The sequence below is a fragment of the Oryzias latipes genome, chromosome 12 (assembly GCF_053564925.1).
Source record: "Oryzias latipes strain Hd-rR chromosome 12, Olatipes_Hd-rR_3.1".
Taxonomy (NCBI): Eukaryota; Metazoa; Chordata; class Actinopteri; order Beloniformes; family Adrianichthyidae; genus Oryzias; species Oryzias latipes.
In genome coordinates this window covers 4,154,190-4,163,212 of record NC_136248.1, presented here as the reverse complement: position 1 = coordinate 4,163,212, position 9,023 = coordinate 4,154,190, and positions in this window count along the sequence as shown.

Genomic DNA, 9,023 nt, shown 5'->3' with positions numbered 1-9,023 from the left:
TAGAAATGAAATGCTCAACTCAAATCAGCGAGGGGGGGGGCATCCTGCAGACAAACACCTACAAAGAAACTGGCTCACATGTGGACCTCCCCAGGAAAGGAAGACCAAGAGTCACCTCTGCTGCAGAGGATAAGTTCATCCGAGTCAGCAGCCTCAGAAATGGCAGGTTAACAGCAGCCCAGATTAGAGAGCAGGTCAATGGCTAACAGAGTTCTAGCAGCAGACACATCTCTACAACAACTATTCAAAGGAGACTGTGTGAATCAGGACTTCATGGTAGAATATCTGCTAGGAAACCACTGCTAAAGAAAGGCAACAAGCAGAAGAGACTTGTTTGGGCTGAAGAACACAAGGAATGGACATTAGACCAGAGGAAATCTGGCCTTTGGTCTGATGAGTCCAAATTGGAGATTTTTGGTTCCAACCACTGTGTCTTTGTGCGACGCAGAAAAGGTGAACGGATGGACTCTGCATGCCTGGTTCCCACCGTGAAGCATGGAGGAGGAGGTGTGATGATGTGGGGGTTCTTTGCTGGTGACACTGTTGGGGATTTATTCCAAATTGAAGGCATACTGAACCAGCATGGCTACCACAGCATCTTGAAGCGGCATGCTATTCCATCCGGTTTGCGTTTAGTTGGACCATCATTTCTTTTTCAACAGGGCAATGACCTCAACTCACCTCCAGGCTGTGTAAGGGCTATTGATCATCTTGATTATCCTGAGTTTGCACTGTTTGCACTGCTTGCACTACTTATTCTATTTATTGTTCTGACCATTGTGTCATTTTTCAATTTTGCTTACTGTTGTTCATTTTTCTCTATTCTTAAGTGTTTTATGTTGCACATTAGCATTCAATTCTGTGAAACTGCCCTGTTCACCGAAAATGGCAATAAAGAATCCTCGAACCACTTGACCAAGAAGGAGAGTGATGGGGTGCTGCGCCAGATGACCTGGCCTCCACAGTTACCGGACCTGAACCCAATCCAGATGGTTTGGGGTGAGCTGGACCGCAGAGTGAAGACAAAAGGGCCAACAAGTGCTAAGCATTCTGGGAACTCCTTCAAGACTGTTGGAAGACCATTTCAGGTGACTACCTCTAGAAGCTCATCAAGAGGATGCCAAGAGTGTGCAAAGCAGTAATCAAAACAAAAGGTAGCTACTTTGAAGAACCTAGAATATGACATATTTTCAGTTGTTTCACACTTTTTTTATGTATATAATTCCACATGTGTTAATTCATAGTTTTGATGCCTTCAGTGTGAATCTACAATTTTCATAGTGAAAAAAATAAAGAAAACTCTAAAAGAGAAGGTGTGTCCCAACTTTTGGTCTGTACTGTACCTCGAGAGAAGGGGTCTCAACTTAGCATTTCCACCAACCAGCCTTTCAAGTGTTCAGCCTGTTTCCCATTGTTTATCTCCATTGGTTAAAAGGGTGGGAGATGTGTGTATTTTTTAAAATAAACCTGGAGGTTTATTACAGCTCTGCTTAAAGACCAATTCTTTAAAAAAGAGTGGCAACCTCCTTAGAAATTAACAATACTCCTGACTTTTCCTCATGTGTTCTCTGGGAAACAGCAAAAACTAGGATGAGACGGAAAATCAATTTGTATTCAACATATACAAAAAACACAAAGAAAAAGCAGATTTTATTTCAGTTGGAAACTCTGGAGGCTGCTCGTTGCTTCTGCACAGGAACAACTTCTGGAAGACTTAAGCAAGCTAAAGCTTCTGTCAAATGACAAACACCATTTGATAGACAAAGACTTTGACTTGAAAGACTTGAAAACTCAAATAAATCTGCCAAATTTCTAGCAAATCGACTTAAAACCAATAAAGAAAAATCAACAATCACATCTATTATGAACCAGACAGGAAATGTCACTTTTGAACAGGTTAAAATTATTAATGTTTTTAAGACTTTTATAAAAACTTGTAAACATCACAGATCAATCCAGTCAGAGCAAAGTGTTGTCATGTCTCAAGTCTAACTTACCTCTCGTTCCAGACCTTCCCCTTCCTGCCTTGCCTGTTCCCCACACCTGAGTCTGTCTCATTATTTCCTGATCATTCCCACCTGTGCTTCCCTTCCTCATGTATTTATAGCCTGTGTTTCCCTTTGTCCTGTGCCTGTTTGTCTTGTGCTTTAACCAGTCAAACTTAGCCTTTCTCTTGAGCCACAGAATTAAAGTCTCTTTGAAACTCTGCATCTGAGTCCAGTCCTGTGTTCTGCCTTGTCAGTACAAACAGGCCAGAATGGACTCAGCAGAGAGCAGTGGATTAACATCTATCCTGCAACGCCTGGAAGCCCGCCTTTCTCATCAGGAGGACCTCCAGAAGGCCCTGGCGTCCCATATGGGCCAGGTCTCTACCCAAGTTCAAGACCTCCGTTCAAGTTCACTCTGGACCAACCCTCCCCCAACTCCTCCTACTCCCATGCCTGCCAGGAGCCTGGAAATCGAACTCGCTCCTCCCGATCGTTACTCAGGAGAACCTGGACTATGTAAGCCCTTCCTCACTGACTGTTCGATCCATTTTGAACATTCCCCCCATGCCTTTGTTTCTGACAGAGCCAGGATCGCCTTCATGATTTCTCATTTAGCGGGGAGGGCTCGTGCATGGGCCATGGCTGAGTGGGCTCGCGCCTCCCCGCTCTCCTCGTCCCTCGTAGCCTTCCAGGAGGCGCTACAGAACACTTTTGACCCGGTGTCTACCAGCCAGGAAAAAGCCCGTGAGCTCACCTTCATACGCCAAGGTGGGGACTCCGTCTGTGATTACGCCATCCGATTCCGCACCGTAGCGGCTGAGAGCGGGTGGAACTCGGTGGCGCTGTATGATTTTTTTCATGAAGGGGCTGGCTCCGCGCATTCAGGAGCAGCTCATTCCGGTGGACTTACCTCAGGATCTTGACTCCCTGATCGCTCTCGCCATCCGCACGGATAATCGAATCCGTGAACTGGTCTCCCGACGTGGCAGCGGATCATCAGGAGGCGGGTCGGCTCGCAGGGCTGCTTCCACGGAAAGAAGAAACTTCCGCCGCTCCACAGCCGACCTGCATCCCTCCGTCCCCGTGCACGAGGGACGGACACGTCTTTCGGCGGAGGAACGACAGCGACGCCTGCAGGAGGGGCGGTGCTTCTACTGTGGGGAGATCGGTCATCCCGTGATCTCCTGTCCCATGAAAAAAGCCACGTTGGTGAGTCAGATCACCGCTACGGGCAGACGCGCACGGAGCCTCACGTCATTAGTGGTAACCCACCATGGCTCTTCTATGACTCTCGTAGCCCTCATTGACTCCGGGGCTGATGTAAGCCTTATGGACTGGAAGCTGGCCATCAGCTTAGGTCTTAAGCCACAGCCACTAGACAGACCCATCCAGGCTCGGGGCCTTCATGGGAGGGGTCTCTTTGATATCACGCATGTTTCCGAACCTATCAAACTGTCCATAGACAACCATACAGAGGTCATGTCTTTCCACCTGTTTAGGGGCTCCTCTAGGGAGTTGGTTCTGGGATTTCCTTGGCTGTGTGAGCACAGTCCCAGGGTGGACTGGGCGACCGGGAAAATACTGGAGTGGGGGCCAGGATGTGACAGACACAGAATTTCCCATCCCGCAGGTAAACAAACCGTCATGAACAATAACCCTGTCCCTGTTCGTCCTGCTTCAGGTCCAGAGGTCCCTGACCTGAGCACTATACCCTCCTGTTACCATCATCTGGCCGAGGTCTTCAATAAGAACCGGGCTCTGAGCCTCCCGCCTCATCGGCCCTATGACTGCGCCATCGACCTGGTTCCGGGGTCCACCATTCCTAAGGGATACCTGTACTCGATCGCATCTTCGGAACGCCAGGCCCTTAACAAATACATTGACGAATCCCTGGCAGCGGGTCTCATTCGTCCCTCCTCATCTGCAGCTGGTGCCGGGTTCTTCTTTGTCGGGAAAAAGGATGGGACTCTCCGACCCTGCATAGATTACAGCGCGCTCAACAACATAACCGTCAAGAACAGATATCCGTTACCGCTCATGTCCTCTGTTTTTGACCAGCTCCAGCAGGCCCGGGTGTTCACCAAGCTCGATCTCCGTAACGCCTATCATTTGGTCAGGATTAGAGAGGGGGACGAGTGGAAAACAGGGTTCAATACACATAGAGGCCACTATGAATACCTGGTCATGCCCTTTGGACTTACTAACGCCCCCGCCGTTTTTCAGGCCATGATCAATGATGTCCTCAGGGACTTCTTGGATCATTTTGTGTACGTTTATTTGGACGACATCCTGATTTACTCCCCGGACCTGGACTCTCATGTCTCCCATGTCTCTGCAGTCCTCCAGCGACTTCTGGATAACCACCTCTACGTCAAGGCCGAAAAGAGTGAGTTCCACGTCACCACCGTCGCCTTCCTAGGTTTTGTTGTGTCCGCAGGGGCGGTAGAGATGGATCCAGCCAAGGTCAGCGCCGTAAAGGACTGGCCGACACCTGACAGCCGTAAGAAGCTGCAGCAATTCTTAGGCTTTGCGAACTTTTACAGACGCTTTATCCGGGGTTTCAGCTCCATTGCAGCGCCCCTCCATGCCCTCACGTCTCCACGGGTGCAGTACCGGTGGACGCCTGCGGCCGAGGCCGCTTTCCGGGCGCTGAAACACCGCTTCACATCCGCTCCGCTGCTCACTATGCCTGATCCTCACCGTCAGTTCATCGTGGAGGTGGACGCCTCCAATGAAGGGTTAGGGGCTGTCCTCTCGCAGCGGTTGGAGCAGGATGGGAAGGTTCATCCCTGTGCGTTCATGTCCCGGCGTCTCTCTCAGGCGGAACGCAACTATGACATCGGCAATCGGGAGCTGTTGCCGGTCAAGGTGGCTCTGGAGGAGTGGCGCCACTGGCTAGAGGGTGCGGAGCACCCCTTCATTGTCTGGACAGATCACAGAAACCTTAAATATAAGGACTGCCAAGAGACTAAATGCTCGCCAGGCCCGATGGCGGCTTTTTTTTTGATCGTTTTTCTTTCTCCCTTTCTTACAGGCCGGGGTCCAAGAACGTCAAGCCGGATGCCCTGTCTCGTCAGTTCGACCCCGCGCCTGTTGCCAAAGAACCTGAACGTATTCTTCCACTGACTTGTGTGGTTGGAGCGGTATCTTGGCAGAGAGAATCTGAGGTAAGGCAGGCTAACAGTGGGGTGCAGACGCCCAGTGGTTGCCCAAGGAATCGCCTATTTGTACCCCCGACACTGCGCTCAAGGGTGATCCACTGGGCCCACACCTCTCTGCTTTCCTGTCATCCGGGAGTAAGGCGGACCATGCACGCCATCTCTCGGAGGTTCTGGTGGTCTCGCATGGGGCCGGAGGTCCGGGAGTACGTTTCCGCCTGTTCAGTCTGTGCCAGGAACAAGTCTTCCACCAGTCGTCGCATGGGGCTCCTACAACCACTTCCCGTTCCTTCCAGACCGTGGGCAGACATTTCCATGGACTTCGTCACCGGGCTTCCCGTCTCTCGTGGACACACCACGGTTCTAACGGTCATGGACAGGTTCTCCAAGATGGTCCGGTTCATCGCCCTGCCTAGACTGCCTTCAGCTAAAGGTACGGCTGAAGTTATCATGAACCAGATTGTTAGGTACCACGGTTTCCCGAAGGACATTGTGTCGGACCGGGGGCCTCAGTTCATATCCCGGTTCTGGAAGGAGTTCTGCCGGCTCATCGGTGCTACGGTCAGCTTGACCTCGGGATACCATCCTGAATCCAATGGCCAGACTGAACGCCTTAATCAGCAGCTGGAAACCGGCCTCCGGTGCTTGGTCTCTCAGAACCCCTCAACATGGAGCAGGCACTTGATCTGGGTTGAGTACGCGCACAACACCCTGCCCACTTCGGCCACCGGCGTCTCGCCCTTCAAGTGTGTCTTCGGATATGAGCCTCCCCTGTTTTCGGCCTTGGAACCAGAGGTTGCGGTTCCGTCTGTCCACGCCCTGGTCCGCCGCTGCCGTCGGGTCTGGGCGGCAGCCCGGCAGGTTTTGGTTCAGCAACAGAACAGGGTCAAGGCGGCTGCTGACCGCCGGAGGCGTCCCGCCCCCACTTACCGTCCAGGTCAGAAGGTCTGGCTCTCAACCAAGGACCTCAACTTGCACCTTCCTAGCAGAAAGTTGGCTCCAAGATTTGTGGGTCCGTTTCCCGTCACCAAGGTCGTCAACCCTGCAACGGTCCGCCTTCGGCTGCCCCGGTCCCTCCGGATTCACCCCACGTTTCATGTCAGCAAGGTGAAGCTGGTGGTGGACAGTTCCCTGATGCCCCCCTCGGAGCCGCCTCCTCCGCCCAGAATGGTGGGTGGGGGTCCGGTGTACACGGTGCAGAAGATTCTTGCTGTCCGGAAGCGGGGCCGGGGTCGCCAATTCTTAGTGGACTGGAAGGGTTACGGTCTGGAGGAGCGGCAGTGGATACCGGAACACTTTATTGTGGACAGGTCGCTCCTGACAGATTTTTTTAGGTCTGGGGCTCCTGGACCGTCAGGAGTCGGTCCTTGAGGGGGGGGTTCTGTCATGTCTCGTCAAGTTTTCTGTTTTATTTTGAAAGTCTAACTTGCCTCTCGTTCCAGACCTTCCCCTTCCTGCCTTGCCTGTTCCCCACACCTGAGTCTGTCTCATTATTTCCTGATCATTCCCACCTGTGCTTCCCTTCCTCATGTATTTATAGCCTGTGTTTCCCTTTGTCCTGTGCCTGTTTGTCTTGTGCTTTAACCAGTCAAACTTAGCCTTTCTCTTGAGCCACAGAATTAAAGTCTCTTCGAAACTCTGCATCTGAGTCCAGTCCTGTGTTCTGCCTTGTCAAGTGTGAACTCATTCTTTAATAATGTAAACCTTCCCAGGTTAAATGAGGATCAAATCACAAACTTAGACTCACTGCTCTCATTGTCTGATTTTCATGAAGCTCTGTTACTTAATTATAAAATGTTCCCATTTATCAAGCCAATCACTGCCACCCAACATGAATTCAGTGAACATAGTCCTCCTTCTCAAACCAGACAAGGATCCAACAATCTCTTTGAGCTTTAGTCTCATTTCTTTTAACAACAGAGACCTAAAATTCATGTGCATAGCACTCGCACAGATAAAATATAAACAAATCACTCCTCACACAACTCACCTTGATTAAACTGAATTTAGGCCCTAATGGCGGCCCGTTCAGGCCACCCAACAGCAGCTCAGATAGGCTCCAGCAACGCTGTGGAGCCAGGTCAGAAGATCAAACTGGATTTATCAAAGGCAGAAACTCGATTGACAATGTCTGCGGACTTGTTAACAATATAGACTTTTCAACTATTAAAAAGCAGGAAACCACCCTATACCCTTGTTAGATGCTGAAAAAGCCTTTGACAGAATAGACTGGAAGTCTCTTCCCACTCATATGCACACATTTGGGCTTGGAGAATGATCCAGTCAGAAAACAAACAGACTCAATCAGAATGAACCTATGGCTGCTCCTATTGGACAGTAAGAGAGCATGAAAGGAATGACTGGCTCCTCTTGGTCAAGAAGAGTAAATTGGACCTGAAACAAGTCAAGCCTAACATGATTTGGGAGGCTGAACATCTGAAGAAAGAAAATATTATGTGAAAGAGGAAACTATGCTCAGCATGAATCCGCCATCATTGAGCAAAGAGAACCACTGAAAGAACCTAAAGAGGAGAAAAAGGCTCCAATGATTTGAAGAAACGTAGGGGAAAGAAACAGAAAATACCAATAGGAGTTAGAATTTAAAGGAAGAAAAAAGACAACAATGGTCGTCAAAGCTCACGGAAAAGGTTAGTAATGAAGTAATTTATTCAAAATCTGAAAGACCTCCTGCAAGAAATAGATAGAATGGAGAACTCAAAAGGCTAAGAGATGAAAACAGTCTCTGGACAGAACAGATAGGAGAAGTGGAACAAAAGTTCAAAAGGTCTGTTTGCACTAAAACAAGCAACTGCACACAATTCAAATTCTAAGTGATCAGAAAAGCAACTGCACACAGAAAAACAAAATAAACAAAAGCTCAAACTTGTCAAATACTGTTCAAAAAAGGGCTGCATGGTGAAGTTTGCATGTTCATCCCATGGACGAGTGGGTTTACCTCAGGGTGCTGTAGCACCCCCCTTACAGCCAAAATAAGAAACATGTAAATCAAGATCCTGCATGTGATGCTCTGTGGCTTCCCATCAAAGGTCTACAAAAATACAGTCAGTGCAGACACACAGAGGACTTCCACGTCTGCTATCATTCCTTTTAGATCAAATACACGGACTTCTTAAAAAGCAGGATCTGCCTGATGAAATGTACATGCTCCAGTTTACCCCCACCCCCCACCCACCCCTCCTCCACTCAAAAAACCAAGATGCTCCATATACAGCTGCTACGTGGGTCAATTACAGTGACTTTAACTCCAGCATCTTCAAAACTGATGTAAAAAAACAAATTAAAACAATATCAGGTTTACTTAGTAGATATAAACATTTTGATGTTATTGTCAAAAGAACATTATCCTTCAAAAACACTCTTAAAAATGGCCTGCTATCTCGAGTCGTCCACCAGAAGTAAATTTTCAACCAACACTCATCCAGAAACCCAGAAGGGGATCAGTCATATTCAACATAAATATGTAGGAGTTTGCTCCAAAAATCTACATAAATTATAAAAAGGGGAAAGTTTGAGGAAAGGGAACGTTATGGTCCACCTACCTGTCAATCAAAGGAATAGTCCTTATTATTTACAAGCTCTAATTAAACACAGCTGATGATTTCATGATTTGTTTTCTATTTGATAGTAAAATACATCAATAACTACCAAAAACCTTTTGAAAAATGATTGTACATACATTTATGAGTGTGGTAAAGTTGGACCTTTAAACATAAATTCTATTTTCCAATATTTATTAACAGGAGCTGCTTTATTGATTAGATTTTTATGTATGTTTTAAATTGTTTATATAATCAGTACTTAATAGGCAGTTTTGGTGCTTTTATCCACAAAACGTCCATTACAAACAAAGTCGATG